Below are 22,039 nucleotides of genomic sequence, written 5' to 3'. Positions count from 1 at the left end.
ACTTATTGAATTCAAAAAGAGGAATGATGAAGATAAATTGAGAAATGTCTAAATGAAATTAAAAATTATTACTTTCTCAGAATTCAGAGAGTGGCTGGCAGTGGTACGCAATATCCAGTTAACAATGTTAGGAATAAAAGGTATGTATGTAACTGATAAAGATGGATGTCTTACTTTTGTGCATATAACTTGAGAAGTTTATAATAAATATTGTAATAATTGATCTTTCTTTATGATGTGCAAGTGTTAAATGACACTTGATTTATGATATCAACTTCCTGCCTTTGGCACTGATGGATGGTTCTCATGTTTCTTCTAATAAAAGAATGGTCAAGCCTTCAATTACAAATACCAAGGTGGTACACATAAACTAAATGGAGCTGGGAGCAGTCTCTACCACCACCTTCTAATATTAGCCCAGACTAAAACCATTTCTCCCATGCATGTTGACAACAGGAAGATATCACTGCTGATTAATGAGACTTGGATTACTCTGTCATAGCAAAAGAATGGGGCAGGGGAATTTAAACTCTTTTTTTTATAACAGCTACTTGGTTACCTAAATAAGTATAAAGAAGTTTCTGAAAGATTATTAATAGCTATATTGACCTTCTGATTGAAAGTAATTTTTTAGGAGGCATGGGTATAATTTAGTAGAGATTCTTTTGGCTTTCAACCACAATTTCTAAGAAATATTTCAATTATTAATGTCATGATCTATATGCAATCATGGTATCTGTGTGAATTTTTTTCCTCAGCTCAGATCTGAGTTTTTTCAAAGATAAGAATTTGACAATTTGGAGCTGCATCATTATGGCTCTTTAGGCTAAAATAGTTAAACATAACCTAAATTGCTTAAGTAGATCAGGGTATGTTGGGGAATATTCTCTCATTTGTACCCAGAGCTATGATAAGGCAACATTTGATTTTATAGACCACATTTGAGACATATGTTCTTGTAGTTAGTGAATTTTGTCTTTTGTTTTCTTTAAAATTCTAAAAGTATATTATTTTTTTAGTTTTGACCCTCATTTAAAAAATATATCTTTGTTCCGCCTCTGAAAGACTGATTTGTAGATTTCAAACCTCATGAAAAGATATTTCAATAGAAAAATAATTCAGAGTTTTGAAAACAGTAATTCAAACTAAGTTTCTGTGGGAAACACAATCCCTAAATTTTGTTGTTTTCCTGAACCCAATGCTATCTGTGGCAATTAATTTAAACAGCTACATATCCATAAAAATATTTTATCCTCTGTCTTCTACCTTATTAAGAAGTGTCCCCAATGTGAGAAGGTGTTACATAAATTTAAATTCAGTAATAAAGAGATATTTATTTATATTACCCTTGGAGTGCAGAGACTTAGGTTAGATAGAGCAGGGCTGTCACAAAGGAAACTTGCTTTTCTGCACTGTACGTATGTGTTTCACCATGTGTGGACATTTGTATTCTTTAAATAAAAACTCTTAAACATGGTATCAAATTTCACAAAATAAACAAAACCAGGTAAACATGATTCAGAAACTGAACATCACCTAAGCTTCAGTATATGTTCTCCCTTTGGCCATTACCTCTTTAATGACTCCTCTGAATTAATATGGTAGATATGAACTTTATCTTTTTATCTCTTTTCTTTTTAAAAGAAATATGTAAGAGATAAGAACTAGTCAATATAGTTCTCTTCTAAATAACCATACAGTATGTGCTTTATTGTGTCTGGCTACTTGTACGCAGTTAACATATTTAGTTTGTTTTTTTTTTTTTTTTGCTATTTGATATTCCGTTGTAGGAATTTATTTATTTAATGGTTGATGGGGTTTGGGAGAAATTTCAAGTTGTTGTTGGCTTTTTGTAAACATCGACACACATTACTGATGGGTGTATGTTAGGAGTGAATTCTGGAGACTGGGTGACATACACATGTTCAGGTTTTTTTAAATATATGTATATGTATTTTTAGTTGTCTATGAACTTTTATTTTATTTATTCATTTGTGGTGCTTAGAGTTGAACCCAGTGCTTGCAAAATACTAGGCAATCACTCTACCACTGAGCTACAACCCCAGTCCCCATATGTTCAGTTTTAATAAATACTTTCAGGCAGCTCTCCAAAGTGGTTGCACTTGCATAGACTAATAGCACAAGTGTATGAGATTTCTAATCTTAAATTCTCACAAATGACTAGCATTTTTATGTGTGTGTTTCGATTTTAGCCATTCTTGTGTTTTGTGTGTGTAATTGTATTTTTTTATTGTTTCAATTTGTATTTCTCTGCAATTTAATACTTTTTCATAGGCTTATTATCCATTAGTTGTTCTATTTAGTGGTCTCTTTTGAATGTTTATTTTTTTCCTGTGTTGTCATTTTTAATTAATTTATTGTTTTTCATATATCCTGTATATAAAGTTTTTGTGAGATATATGCATTTCAAATATTTTTCTCCAGTCATTGCAGTGAGTAACCACGCTCTTAAATATTTTTAAGGCAAACAAATTATTAAATTTATTGTAATCCAAATGAGTAGAACATAATTGACAACATGTCTGCATCTCTCTCTCTCTCTCTCTCTCTCTCTCTCTCTCTCTCTCTCTACTGAAAACTACCTGTCAGAAGAATGGTTGAAATCAAAACTTTCTTGTAAACAAATTAGTGACCATATATCATAGCCTTCAAGCTTGTGGCATTCACTAGCAGGATGATAAACTCCTAGCCACAAAATGATTTTGAAGTAGAATATACCTGGTATTATGGTTTAGATGTGAGGTGTTCCCAAAAATTTCGTGTGTGAGACAATGCAAAAATCTTAGAGGTGAAATGATTGGGTTATGGAAGTCTTAACCCAATTAATCAGAATCGTCTCTTGATAGGGATTAGCTGGGTGGTTACTGTAGGCAAGTTGAGTGTGGCTGAAGGATGTGAGTCATTGGGGGTGTGCTTTGGTGTATACATTTTGTCCATGGTGAGGAGACTCTAAAACCAAGGCAACAACTTTTATGTGAGTAATGTTACCACACATATTGAAGAGGAATAGGATATTTTATGAACTTCCTAAGACTTTTCCAAGAAAGTACATTATTTTAAAAATACTAATTTTCCTTGCAAGAACATTTACAAAGCTTCTATGTACCCTATATATTTTAAAAAAATATATGTATATGCATATTTAAATATATTCATATCAGGTCTTACCGTAAATCATTACAAAGAGACAGAGCTATATCATTTTTTGCTTTATTTCATTTTAAAAATTAATAAAGAGGAGAGAAGATTTGAAAATCCTATTTGTTCTTCATAAAACATTATATACTCAGTCTCATATAATCTGACACATGACCTAAAATTTTAAATTTTTTAAAATAACTTTGCACAAATGTTATTTTAATAGGGGATATTTTGAAAAAAACTACTTTGCACATGTGTTATTTATGAGTATTATTTAAGCCTCACTTGTCTCAATTACCAAACTCATAATTGTGAATCATAAATCTATAATTCTATGAAGCCTTTTCTACCATTAATATGCAAAAATATTGCTAATATATTTTGCTGGTAATTGGATAAGATACAAAGCTGGGATGTAGAGAAAATTGAGAAATGAATGTTTGCCTTGACATATTTTATATTATTCCCACTTTACTATCAATTGGCTAAGTGGAGTTTTCCAGGAGAAATAATAGACCATTATCAATGGCTTTGACTTTGATAGATTCCTAAACTGGGGAGTCTTTTTAATATTTTAAAGCCAAGCATATTTTTTTATGTAAAAAGCACACAGATATCAAATTTAACATTTTGTTATATAATTAAATAAAAATACCACTTTTAAGTCTAGATGGAGTCCTCTATTTAATATGGAGGTTAAACACAAGAATATCTAAAGTCATTGTCAGTTTCTCAAAAAACAGTTTGATTTATATTTATTTTCCAAACACATACTTTGATGTAGGCCTAGACTTCTGATCCAGAAGCATGCAAGACATTATCTTATCCTGGGAGTTATTTTGGGTGGGAGCCAGTCTGCCTCTGTCATAAAGAAACCTATATATGATTCCTAAAGGATACTTTCATGCAAAACTGCAATCAATGAGTCTACCACGGAGAGTTAACTGCAAAACATATCCTTTGACAATTCAATCTTTGAGTAGAATTGCTTACTACTAACAACCTGGATGCAGTAGATTGTGCACCCAAGAAATTTTTAGTTTCATATGAGCTGTTTGCTTAAGATAAACAGAAAAATTAGTTTATCCTTTAGAACTAAAATATTTATTTTGGTACTTCTTTTTTTGCTTGCCATTGTAATGTTGAAAATAATATATCTTTATATTTATTCTAAATTCAATTTCCTTCTTGCTTCTTTCCTACCACCACCTGAATTTGATAGGTGCAGAGTTTTAATTCATTGTAAATTATGTTTATAATTTTGGAGGTTATGCTTTAATTTGTATTTCTCAATTCATCATCTTGATGCTGACTTACAGATCATGAGTAAATGAACAGAGGTCTGTAGTTTGTCCCAACTCCTTCCCTTCATTCTTCCTTCCTTTTTTCCACTTCTGACAGTTCTTCCCTGGCTTTTATGGGGTCATAGTATTAGTCATATGCATTCTACTCTCTAAATCAGGTGTTCCATGGTTTTTAAACAAGATGAATTTAAGAAGTAAAAAAAAAAAAAAGAAAATATCCTCTAAAATTTATGGTTATATTATTAAAATTCACTGCAGATTTTTCATTCTACCACTAGAATATATCCTTGCTATCAATATTTTTTAATTTATACTTACTGACAAAGTAAATCTCTTATCTTTTTAGACCAACAGGAGTAAAACAAATTCCTTAATGTTTGAGGATCCAATGCTAGCTAAAACAGAGTTTCATCCATAATTTTCATACATAAAATTTACTTTGGTGATTAAGTTCTAAATATAACAAATAAAGGCTTAGCAATATGTCTTTCAAAGAATGTATTAGTAGCTGGAAATGAATCACCCATTAAGATTTCCATTTACTCTTTATGGGAGTAAAAGACACTTTCACAGTAATCATTGTTTTCAGAAATACTAACTTAAAAGGAGCAAAAAAAGGGTCTAGTATTTGTGAATAGATGTGTGTATGTATATTTCAATCTTTTCAGACTGCTATAAGAAAAATACCACAGACCATGTGACTTTGACAGCAAAACCTATTTCTCATAATTCTGGAGGCTTGAATCGAGGCATTGGGTGAAGGCTCACTTCCTGGTTCATACTGATATATATATATATGCATTCATATACATACACTCATATATATTTTATATATATATATATATATATATATATACATACAAACATATAGGCACCTAATATAGGCACCTACCTGTCACACACACACACACACACACACACACACACACACACACACACATGCATATATATGACTCACACAGCTTACATATTTACATTTGGTCTCTTGTTTTCTAGATATGTGACCTTGGACGATTAACATCTCTGAACCACAAAGATCCTATCTCAAAAATGGGGTTAGTAATCATTCTGACTATTTAAACGGTGGGAAAAAATTGAAAAAAACACTAAGGGGAGGTTTTTGTTTTTTTTTTTGGATACCAGAGTTTGAAATCAGGGATGCTTGATTTTGAGCCACATTCTGGGTCCTAATTTGCATTTTATTTAGAGACAAGGTGTCATTGAATTGCTTAGCACCTCACTTCTGCTGAAGCTGGCTTTGAACTCATAATCCTCCTGCCTCAGTCTCCTGAGCCACTGGGATTACAGGTGTGTGCCACTGCCCTGGCTATAGGGAGTGTTTAAAATACACAATATTGTTATTATCATCTGTTTTAATGGACATTCAACTACTACTAAAACTAACTTTATACTAACAGAAAGATTCAACCATGTTATAATGGTTACTGTATTAGCAATTCATCTTTCCCTTAACAATTGTAATCTAGAAATATAGGTCAATTTAATTAACATTAAATTTGATGTTAATAAACATTAATTGGTGTACTTTATTTTTTTACTATTACTATACACAAACGCAGTTATACTTTTAACAAGCTTCCCTCTCCTTTTTTCTTCTTCTTTTTTTTTAAGTTTAACTTCTTCTCCTGGCAGAGTATTTGTTTCAAAAATCATGCAAACACAAAAGATTATTTTTTAAAGTAATGTTGATATTGATTTAGATTTGTGGTCTGCTTACCAACTTGGTAACAATGTTATTAAACTTGTGACTCAAATTTCTCATATACCAATTTTGATGATATGCATCTACCTTATAGAATCGGTAGGAGTCAATGAAATAATGCATGCAATAAACTTTCACTTTACACATATTATACACATAATAAATGGTAGTTTTTAAACTCATGGTTTTAAATTAACAACTATAGTTCCTAAATTACTATAAAATGCTTGTTTAAATTAGAAAAACAAATATATATATATATATATATATATATATATATACACACATACACACACACACATACTGTTTGGAGTGTTATAAGAGTTTTAGTCTAGCAAGGCAAGTATGGCTCTTGCCTGAAGAGAAAGATATTAAACATTAATAATATGCAACACTCTCAATTGAATCATGTTACGTTCTCCATGTCAACATGTTCTATCTTTAATTAACTGCATAAAGGTTACATTAAATGAATCAGAAGGAAGATTATACAGAGCACACTTCAGACTTTGCAGAGTTTTATCCAACCATAATCTTTGCAATAGTGATATTCTGAAGTGTCAGATGAATTGAAGGAGGTGTAAAAGCATAGACATTTAATGAGTGCTTTATCAGTGCTCTATCAATTTATATCTAAACTTCAATAAAATAAATCATTTCAGTGTGGTTTACCTCTCAGCACATTGACGTGTGCCATGATGGTTTATTATTTATGTATGTGTGTGTGTGTGGTGGTGGGGGGTGTCTACTATATTATAAAAGAATAATATCATTGGATCAAATTTTAAAAGTAGGATTGCTAATTGTATCAAAAATTTATTCAAATTTATAAAATATTACAATGATACCGTACATTTGATATAAACAGAGACAAATAATCAAGATAAGGATATGATCTTACCCTCTTTATACTTACATATGCTATGGTCTGAATGTTGGATTCCCTGAATCGCTAATATGATAGCATTAGGTCATGAGGACTCTAACCTCGTGAATGGGATGACTATCCTTACCAGAGAGACCCCAGAGAGCTAGCTCTTTCCCCATGTGAGTATGCAGTGGGAAGGCATGTCAATGAGGAAGCAAGTCTTCATCAGGCAAGCCTGGTGCCTTAGCCTGGACTTCTGTATTTCTAGAACTGTGAGAAACAAATTTCTGTTGTTTATAAGTCACACAGTCTAATGCACTCTGTTATGGTAGCCCAAACAAACTAATATGCCCATAATTACTTTTATAATAGTAATGAAATACTTATCTAAATTACAGTTTATTATATTAAAGAAAATAAATCTCATTAACAAATTCAATATACCCAAAATGTGTGAACAGATAATGAGAATCAGATTTATTTACTTGCCTATTTTCTTATTTATGCACAAATTCTTCCAGAAGGAATTACGTTGTTAAAGGTTATCATTTAATTGATATATAAATAAGAAATAAAATTTCACATACACATCACAAAACTTTTGATAGAATGATTTTTAAAAAAATCTTTATTTTTTAGTGTAGTTGGACATAATACCTTTATTTATTTATTTCTATGTGGTGTTGAGGATCAAATCCAGGGCCTCACATGTGCTAGGTGAGCACTGCTGAGCCATACCCCCAGCTGTTGATGGAATATTAATTGAAAATTTTCTCATGTGTTATACAGTAATACTTGAAATAAAAATTTTAGGACTCATCATTGGACTTAAAGTTATTAAGAAGTAAAACCCAGGCAGTTACAATTCTAAGTGAATTACATTGGAAATGCTGTGGTATCTAGTTGTAAATACCCTGAATACAAAGTAGAAAGCTTTGTTCCCAGAACAATGTGGACCTCATTGGACTAGCAGTATTTTGAAAGTCAGCACCTGTGACATCAGACAATGGTTGCTACTTTTCCAAGGATGTAGATAAAAAGCAGTATTAAAATTATCCAACTCTTATCTACCTCTTAGAACACTTTAATTGGCTACTCCACACCATCCTCCATTAAAGATGATGCACCATTATTGGAGGTTCACTCTAGAATCATCCTGTAAGTAGTGGAGTACCCACTAGGATCCTATCCCTCACTTTTTCTCTTTCCACTCAATTCCTATGTTTTAGGTGTTGTCATTTAAATCCCATGGTTCTAGATATCATTTTACATGGTAGTAAATCTCAAATCAACATCTTTGGTAACTCTTTTCCAACTAAGTACAAACCATTATCATCTGTCAGCTGAGACTCTTTAAGTTTCCTCTACAAACTACTCTCCTCAAATCAACTAGACTGACTTTGTCAAAAGGTATAAGTAACTACTGATTTCTTGCTTAAAAGACCTGTCAGTCAATCCTGCTGCAAGAACAATACAATCCATCTCAGATCAAAAATAATTTAAAAAGATATTTCCTATCCATCCACCTGGACACACACACACTCATACATAAGAGTTATTAAGCATGTTTAAATGTTTTCTAAATTGTACATAACTTTTTTTGTGTTAATCGTGGTGGTAGTACTAATGATGATGAAGATTCTGATGAAACAATGCCCTGACAAGACCTTTTGTCCTGGGAATACCAGTAGGTAATTCCAACTAACAATGTGACACATAGTTTCTATCCAGAACTAAGATCATATATTTGCCCTACATTGGGCTCAATTCTCTCAGTGATAATGTGGTTAAAAACTACTGATTTTATTAAACACTGTGTAAAAGATTTATAAATGCTACTACATATGGATTTCTTAGCAATGTATAGAGTGCACCAGATGATTTTAGAAACTTTGCTTAAATAGGCAGAACTGATATTCATTTCCTCTTTTCTACTCTTTTTATTTATTTATTTATTTATTTTTCTTTTTTTAATTAGTTGCTCATGACAATACAATGATCTTGACATATCATACATTTGAATCAAATGTTACAGGATCTGATTCAGGTTACTTACAGAGGTATTCTATCTCTAACTTAGTTAACTTTTCTGTTTTCATGTATTTTAGTTAATTTCACAATTTTGTGGGTTAACTTTTCTGTTTTCATGTATTTTAGTTAATTTCACAATTTTGTGTACTCTTAGACATTCTTAGAAAGTAAACACATATGTGCTTATATAATACATATGTATGTACACACAAACATGCAGATACATGTAGATACTAATAATTTTCTCATTGAAATTTTTGTAAAAACATTTTAAAAGACTTAAAGAGATACAGCATACATATAAAATATTGAGTTTTAGTAGTGTAGGTTTTGTAAGTGCTGAAATTAATAAAGCTGAGCTTAGCTGAGATCAAGTTTGAAGGTTCAAATTCCATTATTCTCAATCTTGTTTTATTTGTCTTCCTGAAGATCTCAATAGCTTTAGTCATAAGCAGATTTTTTCCTCTCATAAAGGTCAGCTTCTACTACTGAAATTCTGATTCAGCACAATAATTAGACTCCTGTTACTAGGCAGATGAAATTTTCAGAAGATCCTTCCCATATACATAGTCCACTTAATATCAACATTTTCTTCATTAGAATATTACCAACTTTTCTCACTTCCACTGAATTGAGCTCAATATGTGTAATATTGCATAATTTGATGGCAATTTTGTTCAAAAATTGTAGTCTTAAAATATTTAAAAGAATAAGTGTGGTTCAATCACTTAAGAAATAAAATATTTCAATTCCATTGAAATATTCTCTAAATAGTAATCATTTTGCTTAATTCAGTATTCTTACAGTTTGGTAAGAACTTACATTATGCTTTATTTCTAAAATATACTTTATATCTATTTTATTAAAATCCATTCAAATGTTTTATTGTCTATATTGTTTTCCAAATTGCTAATTTTTCTTCAATGTCATTTTGAGAATAATACACCTTGACTATCTTACTAATGATCATCCATCTCACACATATTGAATAAATTCTACATATATGTGTGTATATACATATAAATATACACACACTTATGTATGAACCTTTTTACTTTATGAAAATATAAAGGTAAATATAAATTACCTTTAAATATAAAAATTTAAAGGTTGCTGCTAAATTTTCTTTATTATAAGTGATTCTATGAGCATATGGCCTTGTACAGCTGCCTCTTTAGAGAAAAACTGTTGGGTTTTGAAAAAAATATATATATATATATATACACACACATACATATTAAGTTTATCTAGATATCATAAAGTTACTCTTCAAATTGGTTGTATTCATTTAAATTCCCAATAACAGGACACAGAAATATTTTTGCTCCATATCCTTGTCAAAACATGTTATTGTCAGACTTAAACGTTCCCAATCTCTTAGTGTGAAATGGTTTCTTATAGTAGTTTTAACTTGCAATCCTCATATTACTGTTGAGATTAAATATTTTTACACACAAATCACGTTTCCTCTTCCTTCAATTTTCTGTAGCTGTATTTTGTTCATATTATTGGATTACTTTCATTTCTCTCCCTCTCTGCTTCCTTCTCCACTTTCATCATTCTTTCTTCCTTCCTCCCCTCCCTCCCTCCCTCCCCCTCTCTCTTCCTTCCTTCCTTCCTTTGTAAATCAACTACATAACTAAGCATGCCAATTTAGTTGAAATGACATTCGAAGCCAACCTCTCTCAGGGAAGTAAGCAGTGTGTTGATTTACATTCTAGTATAAACTTCTAATCCAACTGCTGATCCACAACAATCAGCTAATTGGCTATTTCAAGAAACATTTTCTATTACATAGTATTAACAGAATTAATTTGGTAACAGCTTTCCCTTACTTTTCTTAAAAGGCTTATTTAGTTTGTACTTATCAATTTCTTGAATGTTTTGACAATTAAAATTAAATCACCATTTTTTTCCTAATAGTTTTTTTTTTTTGGTGTGTATTTTTGGGGGATAGATTTGAAAGTTCTGATGAAACATTTTCTACTTGTTATATGATATTTTTTTTCTTCAGTTACTATTAGAAGAAATTTTCCAAGTCATACAAATTTTACATTCATCCATATAGGGAAAGTCATTGTATTTTCATATCACTTGAAATCTCTTCTATATCCTTAATATGAATGACAAATTTCATGTCTACAGATTGGGTAGGGGATGCCGGTATAGCTAGTGAAACTTTATGTCAGTGTGCATATGGGAGGATGTTTTTCCTATATTTTTACATTTATTTTTGCCCAGAATCACACATTTCTCTTATTTTTTGCATTGAAATTAATGTATTATTGCCTTGAAGATCTTTCTTCCTTATAACTCATTTTTATCCTTTAGTATTTGTTTTCCTTTTGAAAGACATGCTTGAGATTTTTCTCAGATTTGAATGTTACCTCTCTGCGAATGTTTATATGCTGCTTTTTTCTATAATAATACTTTGACCATGTACAAAATTATAGGTTTTCAATTATTGTTTTTCTCATAGGTTGAAAGGTATTATTTATTCTTTCTTGAAAATAACTTTTCAAAACTCTGGTGTTAGTCCTGGTCATCTTTTATTTCTTTCTGTCACTGTTTAAAATCTCCCTGGCATCTTTTGTGTTTTATAGTTTTAATTCTATGTGTCAAGGGATGAGTTTTTCTCTTTGTCATGTGACATCGTTTGGAAGATTTGTGAATCTCCCCAAATAGAGTTATTTTAATTATTAGTGATCTACTTACACATTTAAACTGTGACTATTCCATATCATTTATCTTACTTTGGTGTTTTTAATGAGAATATTTTCAGGTCATATAATGTGTTTTATTGCTAGATACTAAAGTTTCATGAATTAAATTAAAAACTGGAAATTATTTTGTTTATAAAACATGTGTGAAATGGTGATATAACAGAAATATTTAAGGAAATATATTATTTGAAAACTAAAACAAGAGAAATGTTTAAGAGTTTCACCACAGGTAGATGAGAAATCAAACACATATAACTTTTCCAAGAAGATACTATCTTTAGTCATGCATTTAAAAGCTCAGAAAGAAAATCTGGCAAAGGAAACTCATCTTCATTTTGTGAGCAACAAATAGAAACACATTTGCCTCTATCTACTGAAAAGAAGGAAAAATATTAACCACTGAATGTAATATGGACAAAGCCTTATCTTTAATTATTCAAAATTAAATGTTCACCTTTCATGTGAAAGAAAAGAAGGGTATATCTCTACAGATTGTTGAAGAAACTTTATTTGGTGTTTTAATCAGCTATTGGTTGCAATGTAGAGAAGGAAAGGTTTATTTTGACTCAGGGTTTCAGAGGTCTCAATCCATGGTTTTCTGAGTTCATAACTCTGGGTTGAAGGTAAGGTAGAAAATCATGGCAGAAGGGTAAGAAGGGGATATGGCAATCAGGAAGCAGAGAGAGAAGTCTACTCACTAGGGACAAAATATAATTCACAAAGGCAGGCTCCAGTGACCTACCTCCTCCAGCCACACTTTTCCTTCTAGAGTTACCACCCACTTAATCCATATTGGTGGATTAATTCACTGATTAAGCCACATCTCTTATAATCTAATACTTTAGCCTCTGAATGTTCTTGTGTTGTTTCATACATGAGTATTTTGGAGGACACTGCATATCTAAACCATAACATCTGGGAAGCAAACAAGGTAATTGGAATAAGGAAAAAAACAAAAACACTTTCATTGTGCAAATTCTGTAATTAATACTTAATTCTGTAGAGATGACCTTAAGCATTTTGTCTATTGTTAATTACTATAAAAATAAAAACATTTAAACATATTTTAATTATTTTTTTTCCTAACAAAAAGTGCCTGTTTCTTTCTTAACTTGAAAATTACCTTTTTGGTGGTATTTAAGGAACATTATGACATTATAGATTTCCTGTGCTGAGGCATCATGCTGATTCATACAAGTAGAGAGAAAGTATCACACTATGATGTGCCAGCCTCTGAGACTGAGGAGACATATTTTCTTAACAAGCCACACCGAGGAATTTTCTTCAGTGTAAAATCTCTTTTATTTTTTTTTCCAATATGATTCTTCTAAAATACATATATTTCAAACACCTCACTGAAAAAAATTTTTACTGGGTGTTAAAGGAAATGATCTGGATTAAAATACACATATCTGATCAGTACATTCTGGAAAACTGATGTCATCACATGTGAATAATTTTAAAAATACCTAAAAACTTTAATTTTAAAACTGATACATTTTCAGAAAATTATTAAATATTATGTTGAATTGTTGCAATTGAGTTAATCAGGATTTTGTAAGTATTTTGTATTAAAATTTAATATTATTTGTTTAAGGATAAAAAAATTAAGTGTACCATTTGAATTTGAATAGTAGAATTAAGAAACTAAGAATAATTAAGGAGAAAGGCAAGGGAATGGAACAGTATGAGAAACACAATCTATCTCTCATCACTAATCATTACTGAAAAACTGTCAACAGAAAATGTCTAAATGTCTTCATTATCCAAGAAACATAAATCATGAAGTAGTAGTATAAGCCTGATATTGGGGACATGAGGGAAACACAAAAAGATTTGAGAAATGAACAAGTAAATGTGGTTGCCACTAAGAAAAACTGTGATTGAAGCAGCTACCAGATGGATCCTTCTCATTAAATCTTCTATATGCCTAGGTTTTTCTTTCCTTTATTTGAAAACCATGTTTATGCATCACTATGGAAAATCATCAATAGAGTTTTATCAAGTTGAATATATCTATCATAGGGTCCTACTCAGTATACAAGATAGTTCTGTGAACTGAGGTTTTTTAAAAAGAAAATGCTGTAGGAATTTGTACACCAAACTAATACCTTTGTTAGTTTTCAGTATCAACCTGAAGAAAGATATGTTCATGTTTCTCGTCTTGGGTCAGGGGGTTATTATTTCTGTACTAACATACATGCTATATAAAGAGCTATGAATCTTTTCAGGAACATTCTTGATCTGGTTATTTATGTCTATCCTGTCTATTAGAAGCAGGCATGAAATTTTTTTCATTCAATGTAGCAGTCTACATGGAACAACAAAATGAATGTATTCTTTAACTCATAACTTCTATATCCAAATATAATAATCATAACACAAGCACATATGTATTTTGTATTCACACGTTTTTCTATTCATTTTCATATTTAATTACATAGCAGAATATAGAATTCAAGCAGAATATAGAATTTCTCTAAAGTCACACAATTAGCATATTGAACAGACTACCGTTGTCTTATTTATTTATCTATTGTGATTTTCTTCTAGATCTCCAATGACATTTTTAATCTCATGTATTTGAGAAGCCTTAATTGTCACTTCTAGATAATATTGCAAAATGTTTTTTCTCTTTTTGGGGGTGTTATTTAATTAATAAATTAATTACTATGTTAATAAATTAGGCAAGTATGTTGATATTTCCAGTTATTGATTATTATGTAACAAACTATTCCAAAGTTAAGTAGCTTAAAACAACCACCATTTTATTATGACCCATCAAGAATTAGGGGGAGAGTTCAGCTGGGTAATTGTTCGGCTTCTAATGTCATTACTCTATAACACTCAATTAGCTAAGAGTTGTCTGCAGCATCCAATATGACTTCACCCACACAATGTGTATAGCTGTAAGGCTAGACTCAGCTCACACTGTTGACCTACCTGCAGCTTCTTCACTATATGATCTCAGGGTTTCAGAGTTTCTTAAGTAGCTGCTGGCTTCATATAGTTGTTGGCATTATAAGAGGTTTTGGTGAAAGCTAAGAGCCCTTTCTTCTTTGAAAATCCTAGACCAATTCACCCTATTCCACTTCCCAAGCTAATTAATTAATCCAGCTTGTTTGAAGGGGAATTGAATTTTTCCTGCACTCTCAATGAAAGGACTAGCAAAAGATTTGCCAATATCTTTAATCTATTATGATAATTTGGCAAAATGATGCTTCATATCAGTATTCTCTATTGCTCCTAAATTTTTGAATTTTAATATACAAAACTCAGAGTATGTGCTCCTTCATCATTCCACACCTTTGTTTTCAGATTTTCAAATTATAGCCCTGTCAAAATCATGTGCTTATTAAATTTGAAAATGTATGGCTGTGAATGTGTATTTCACACTTTTATTTTTATTCTGACATACTAAACATTTTCCTACAGAAAGTTTAAGAATTGATCTTGAACAAAATTTATAAATTGGTATAAACAAAATAAAAATCTGTGAAAGATGCTGAGAGACTGAACATTTTCTATTGGAGTGTATGAAAACTTTAGCCCCCAAGCACTCCCCTCTGGTCCATCTGAAAATCCCAAATGGGCCAATAAACAGTAGCTAAGCTGAGACTCCAGGCTTGCTTTCCCTGCATTCCATCCCCTACAAACATCTGTTTCCTCCTCTTTTCTAACATTTTTAATAGTGAACAGCACTGAGCTAGGTACTTGTCTATGCATGTATGATGTAATATTTACAATTCTTATTTACTAATTTAATATCAAATCTAGGCATTAATTTAGTAATCCAATGAAGTAAGTGAGATACAATTTAAACAAAGAAATAATAATAAAGAATCTTATATTTACATTCTTCCCAAATTCTCAGATTTTGTAACAAAGGACTAGAGAATAGAAATATTGAAAAATGGCAGATTATAACCATTTTGTGAAATAGGACATTATTTTGACTCTAACGTAAAATATTATTTATATTAGCTATCAATGGCTGTATGCCATTATTCAAAATTTAATTGCTAAAAATATTACACACATATTATTTCATAGATTTTGTGGATCCAAAATATGGATGTGACTTAGGTGGATCCTTCTTTTACAGGCTGCAATGCAAGAGTTGAGCTGAAGCATCATCTCAGGCTTGAATATGGGTTGGCTCCCCTTCCAACTCTCTCAGTGACTGTTGATCAGGTTCATGTCTCACAGGCTGAGTAAGGTAATTCGTTCCTTGGTGGCTATTGATGCTGCTAGCCATGTGGACTCCTCATAGGACAGGCCAAAACACAGCAGCTGGCTTCATCAGAATGAGCAAAAGAAGCTCCAAGACATTAGGACACTTTTTAAAAAATGATTATCTATTATTACAGGTAGTACCACACCATTTTTAAAAATTTTGTTTGTTTGATTCTTTGTTTGGTATGCAGGAGCACTTAACCACTGAGCCGCATCCCCAGCCCTTTTTATTTTTTATTTTGAGACAGGGTTTCAATAAGTTGCTTGGAACCTTGATAAATTGCTGAGTATGGCTTTAAACTCATCATCTCCTGCCTTAGCCTCCCAAGTTGCTGGGACTACATCACTTTTGCAGTATTTAATTCCTGAGAAGCAAATCATTAGGTCCACTCCATACTCAAGAGATTACCAAAGAGTACTAATACCCTATGCAGGGATAACTGGAAGTCATTTAAGAAGCTGTCAAGGATAATTATGAGCATATTTAAAACTTTTAATTAATTTACACTTCTCTAAGATAAATATATTGTCAGTTTTTGTAAGTGTAAGCTTATTTCTTGTCAACTGACATATTTGAATTATGATGTGTCTTTATTTCAGTGGATAAGTGTAAGAGTATAAATCTTTGGTTTGAGTTCTTTTATTTATTTATTTTATCTTTGCTTTTTCTTAGCCTCAAAATACCAAAGCTCAATGAATCATCCCATCTTCATTGTGTTCAGCTCATAAATATTACAAAATATTTATACCTAGAAAAATCACAAAGTATTTATACTTAGAAAATGTTTTTTTTATATATTCTTTCAAAATCATGTACAATGGAAGTATAACCCTTGTATACATCTAGCCAAATGCAAAGCACATATTTTAGTTTCATTAAGTGTTATTTAGGGCCGGAGCACAAAATCTATAAACATGGTTCCAGAGTAAGATACACACGGCATATGGTGTCTTAAGTAAGTTGAAGCACATAAAAGGAAAATCTTATAATTGTTACACTTAGTAAAATTAGCACAAGCAAAGTTAAATAAAAAGTTTGAAATTTTTTAGTAGTAATATGAAATAAATATTATTTATCTATAATAAATGATATTTCTATTATTATAATGATACTTCTGTTATTGTTATTTCATTGATTCCGTAAAATTTATAAAAAAATAGAATATTATGTAACATTGGAATAGAAATTCTCTTGTTATATAGTTGATGATTATTACCAAAACAGGATTGACATAGGTGACAATGTTAGTTGAATATTAAATGACATTATGTTTTCTACCTTTCTCCTTTAACTTTAAAAAAATTTGATATTCATCTTTAATGACCACATAGAAGATATTAGGATATATAGATCCTGAAAAAAATTTAATTTGAATGTTTTGGTTGTACTTATGTATAATTAATTCTTTTATTTATATAGAATTCAAGTACTTTATAGAAAGCTAAACATTTTTATAAAAAGCATTTGTATTTTTTTCACTTTTCCTTCTTTGAGATAATTTTATTCATTCTTGGCTTTCAGGGTATTTCCACCTTTTCTGGGCAGTAATCTGTCTTTACTTTCATTATATTATGGGGGAGAAAAGATGCTCTTCAAAGGATAGGATCACCAATAAAACTGTTTATGACAATTTGGAATGGAAAGATTATGTGAAGAAAAATAAAAATGTCAAAGGTCTGCATGTCAATGAATTAACTGGTGGGCACATGGTCATAAGATTTCTAACAATGATGGATGATGTTATACTGAAAAGATAAACATGGAAAATTAGTCTGTTTTTACAATAAGCAGGTCTTTACTTCCTTAGTAATTCTGGTCCTTTATTATCATTTTATAAGGGTGAATGTTAAAATATTTTGTTAATGTACTACTCTTAGAATCTATTTCCAGATAAACAACAACAACAAAAGCCTAATGCAAATGAAAACATTGGATTACTATAAAACCCATTATGTATTTTATCTACAGTTAAATAGACTTATTTGTATAAATACCTGTTTAATTTCATCAACTTATAATTAATAACTTTGACGTCTGTTTAATTTTTGTAAATATGTAGATAGTATAGGTAATACTATTTTCCTGCCATGCTAATACAGTGTTATAACTCTGATTTCTATGACTTTTGTTGCTCCCACAGTTCCAACTAGTAGGAAATCCCAAACCTCCATCTTCACACAACTTCCCCCCATCCATTAATTTAGTTCCTTCTGTGGGTTGAATGTTTGTGTTTTCCCACATTCATGTAATGAAGTTCTAAATTTGACTATTTGACAAATCTGCTATTTGACAATGTTTGGAGGGGCTTTACTTTTTTTTTAATTTCAAGTACAGGATGTTTTATTATGAACATTTCCAAAATACAAGTTTTAAAAAATTCCATTATTAGTATGTACATGCTTGCTCCAGTAACCAATATTTTTAAAAATATTTAATACTCCTGCTTTGCCAGAGAGTGAAGCATTGTTCACCCTTTCTATGATTCTGTAAACTAAGATGCTTCTTCCTCCTGTCCCCAGGACTGTCAGAGTTGGAGAGGAAAGGCTACAGTTTCATTCACTTCCCACAGCAGGTTACCACAAATGTTTGCAAATTCTTTTAGAGGAAGATAATAAAAGATGGCATATCAGAAGGTCTTACCCCTTTTCAAAGACATCTGCAATATCTCTCACCCCACATGCACTTCCACAATGTGATTTTGTCACCTACTTTCTGCTGCTTTCCCAAGAAATGAAGTCTTTTTAATCTCCTTGAATCCTGGTGATCTACAACTACACAGACCTCTAGAATATGGCAGAAAAGAAGTTGTGTCCATTCTGGGTTCAGCCATCAACTGGCCTAGCAGCTTCTGTATCCTTCCATTTGGATCACTTAGTCTTGACTTGTTCCATCTGAGAAACCAAACAACGTGCTATGAGATTTACAAGCCAAGAGGAGAGACCACATGCAGGCATACTGATTGACCAACAACCACTACTGCCAGCCACAAGAGGCTGCCATCTTGGATGACCAGGACAGTCTAGTCTTCAGATGACTGCAACCCCAGCCACCATCTAACTGCAATGACATGAGCTATTCCCCAGAGTGTCATTTGTTTTTAATCAATACAATTTAAAAAAAATCCTCGTTGGGTGATGTGGCTCAAGCTGTACCATGCTTGCCTGGCATGCGCTGGGTTCCATCCTCAGCACCACACAAAAATAAAGATGTTGTGTTCACCAAAAACTAAACAAATAAATATTAAAAAATTCCTTTTCTCTCTCTCTCTTTAAAAAAAATCTGACTTAGTCCTATTATGATGTTTCACAGATGGTAAAATGGATGCGCAAAGAAGAGTGGGAATTTTGAATTGTTCCTTCATGGACACAGTCACCCATGTGGTGGCCAGGTCTGATATTATTATATATACATGACAAATTGGAATAGGGGTATCTAGTTATCTATTACTGTAAAAAATTTTCTCTAATTTCAGTGGATTAAAACAACTATTTATCATCTTTTACCATATTTCTGTGGGTTGAGTGGATTTATTTAACCTTTAATTAAGTTTTAGTGAGGTCAAAAGGTGAGTTCTGATCCAGTGGGATCAGTGTATTTATAATAAGAGCCTCCAAAATTCCCTCTCTTTGTCTGTCTCTCTATCTCCTCTCTCTCCTCTCTCCCTCCTGCCTGCTTCTACTATGTGATGATAGAGGCAAAAAATGGTTATCCAAAGTCAGGAAGAAAACCACCATGAAAAGCTGAGTTGGCTGGCAAAGTGATCTTGGAATTCTCAGTGAGAAAATGAATTTCTGTTGTTTAAGTCCCACAGTCTGTGGTATGCTGTTATGGCAGCCTGAGCTGACTACAGCAGCCACCATTTCACTCAGTCCACAAGGTGCCCTCAACTTTCTAACAGGAAAACCAAGAACTACACCTGGAAATAAATTCCTTTTATATTTCCTTCTTTGTTCCTTGATGAAGGATGGGCTGCTTTTCCAATGCTGTCAGAAGGAACTGTTTTAGTTGTTTTTTTTTTCATTCTTGAGACCAAAAGACCTGACAAGAACAATTAAAGGAGAAAAGTTTATTTTGGGGGCTCACAGTTTCAGATGTCTCTTACCATGGATGGTGAACTCCATTCCTCAGGACTCCAGGGGATGCACGACATCACAGCAGAAGGATATGATAGAAGAATTCAGGTCAAGACATGGCTACTGAGAAGCACACACAGAGATTCCACTTGCTATGGACAGAATGTATACCCCACAAGCACACCTCCAAGTACCCACCTGCTCCTGCCACACCCAACTTGCCTACAGTCACAACTCAGTTACTCCCTATCAGGGGAGATTACTCACTGATTAGGTTAAGGCTTTCATAACCCAGTCAGTTCACTGCTAAACTTTCCTGCATTGTCTCACATGTGAGCTTTTTGAGACATCTAATAGTGAAACCATAGTAGGACCTGACAGGCAATGTCTCAAAGACTAGAGTGCTGCTGGCCCATACTAAGCCCCTAGGATGACTAGCTCTTGTATCTTAGAATTTCATGTTAAGCCATTTTTTTTATACTGTGTATCTGCTGGCTTAGGGTATCAGAGAATGGAGGATTCCTAGAGAAAGGAATGAACGCTTCTCAAAGAACCATTAGGCTCTGGACCCACATTCTGAGTCTCAAGACTTCCTTCATCATTCTTGTTTTCTACCTAATGACACATATGTCACAAAGACCTGTATAAAGCATGCCTTTTGTTATTTTATTAAACTATGAAACTTACAACTCTATTTTAAATTGCATTATCTTAAAAATGCTCATATAGGAGCTGGGGTTGTGACTCAGTGGCAGAGTGCTTGCCTAGCACGCATGAGGAAATGGGTTTGATTCTCAGCATGCCATATAAATAAATAAAATAAAAGTCAATTGACAACTACCATGTTTTTTTTTTTTTAAAAAGTTGAGGTAACTTTTGAAAATATGTGAGTGAATGTATATGTGTTCAACATATATATTAGAATATATAATTATACATTTTAGTACACTTACTAATATAACAGCTGGATTGTTTTGATATAATGGAAAACATGAGTAATTTAATTTTTGATATAATGGAAAACATGAGTAATTTAATGTGTTTACTTCATAGTTAAAATTTTTTATTGCATAGAACAATTTTCAAGGTATAGGTTTATAAAATTACTCAGGGGATATACTTCAGGGAACTATCCATGAGAAAGTAAAATTATCAGGGAGTTGAAGTTTACTAATAAAGTTCACAATGATTATTTATTGAATATGATTGAATTTGACCTACACTTTTCTGGAGATATCACATCACTACCACATTAAATAATGCTTATAGTGTGTCTGAAGAACTAGAATTTCTTATATTATACCTCTGTTCTATCTGGCCCAAAATATAAGTGTCAATCAGAAGATGAAAAGAGAGAAGTTGTGGAAACTCAGAGGTCATTTGATATCAGTGAACACAGAACTGCCACTGTAAAGAATTTGAGTAAACTGAGCTAGACCTTCAAAGATTGAGTGAGCTTAGAAATCATATTCATATCTCACTAAATTTTTGTGAGAGTGAATGAGTTTGTACATGAAATATCTGGGGAGCAGCTCTGCCTATATTCTTTGGAGTTTTATAGATCTTTATAAAAATTTCTAATTGTGTAATTTAGGCAAAAATTATTAATATCTCTCTCCATCAATTTAATCAGCTTTAAATTATTTTAAATGACTGCCTCAGAATTACTTTGAAAATTATATAATGTGTGTAAGATCTTCATGCCTTAATAGATTCCCGGAAAATGATAAGAATCATTACTTGAGAGTTGGGAACACTAACTTATTGCTTCTCATATTTATTTCAGCAAGGAAAGGTGCACATTAATGAGAACATCACATGCCGATGTGGTCTGAGCCTTTATTTTGTACATTTGTTCTGTCAGTCACATGGGTTAGACTGCAACTTGAACTTACACCTCCTCTATCCAGTTTATGAG

The 22,039-nt window shown here is 31.9% G+C and overlaps 2 long non-coding RNA genes across 2 annotated transcripts; one reads left to right on the top strand and one right to left on the bottom strand.

The window, feature by feature from the left end:
* The first annotated feature begins 5,433 nt into the window (after window positions 1–5,433).
* Window positions 5,434–19,555, top strand: LOC144373451 (uncharacterized). The gene is made up of 3 exons (XR_013433139.1): window positions 5,434–5,521; window positions 15,917–16,030; window positions 18,568–19,555. It is a non-coding gene; the product is annotated as an uncharacterized LOC144373451 (long non-coding RNA).
* Window positions 18,344–20,139, bottom strand: LOC144373452 (uncharacterized). Its single transcript, XR_013433140.1, has 2 exons — window positions 19,965–20,139; window positions 18,344–18,939 (listed from the first exon to the last, which is right to left on the bottom strand). It is a non-coding gene; the product is annotated as an uncharacterized LOC144373452 (long non-coding RNA).
* Window positions 20,140–22,039: the final 1,900 nt, after the last annotated feature.

The sequence above is a fragment of the Ictidomys tridecemlineatus genome, unplaced genomic scaffold (assembly GCF_052094955.1).
Source record: "Ictidomys tridecemlineatus isolate mIctTri1 unplaced genomic scaffold, mIctTri1.hap1 Scaffold_40, whole genome shotgun sequence".
Classification (NCBI taxonomy): Eukaryota; Metazoa; Chordata; class Mammalia; order Rodentia; family Sciuridae; genus Ictidomys; species Ictidomys tridecemlineatus.
The sequence above is the reverse complement of the archived record's forward strand: the minus strand, read 5'-3'. Positions and strand labels throughout refer to the sequence as shown.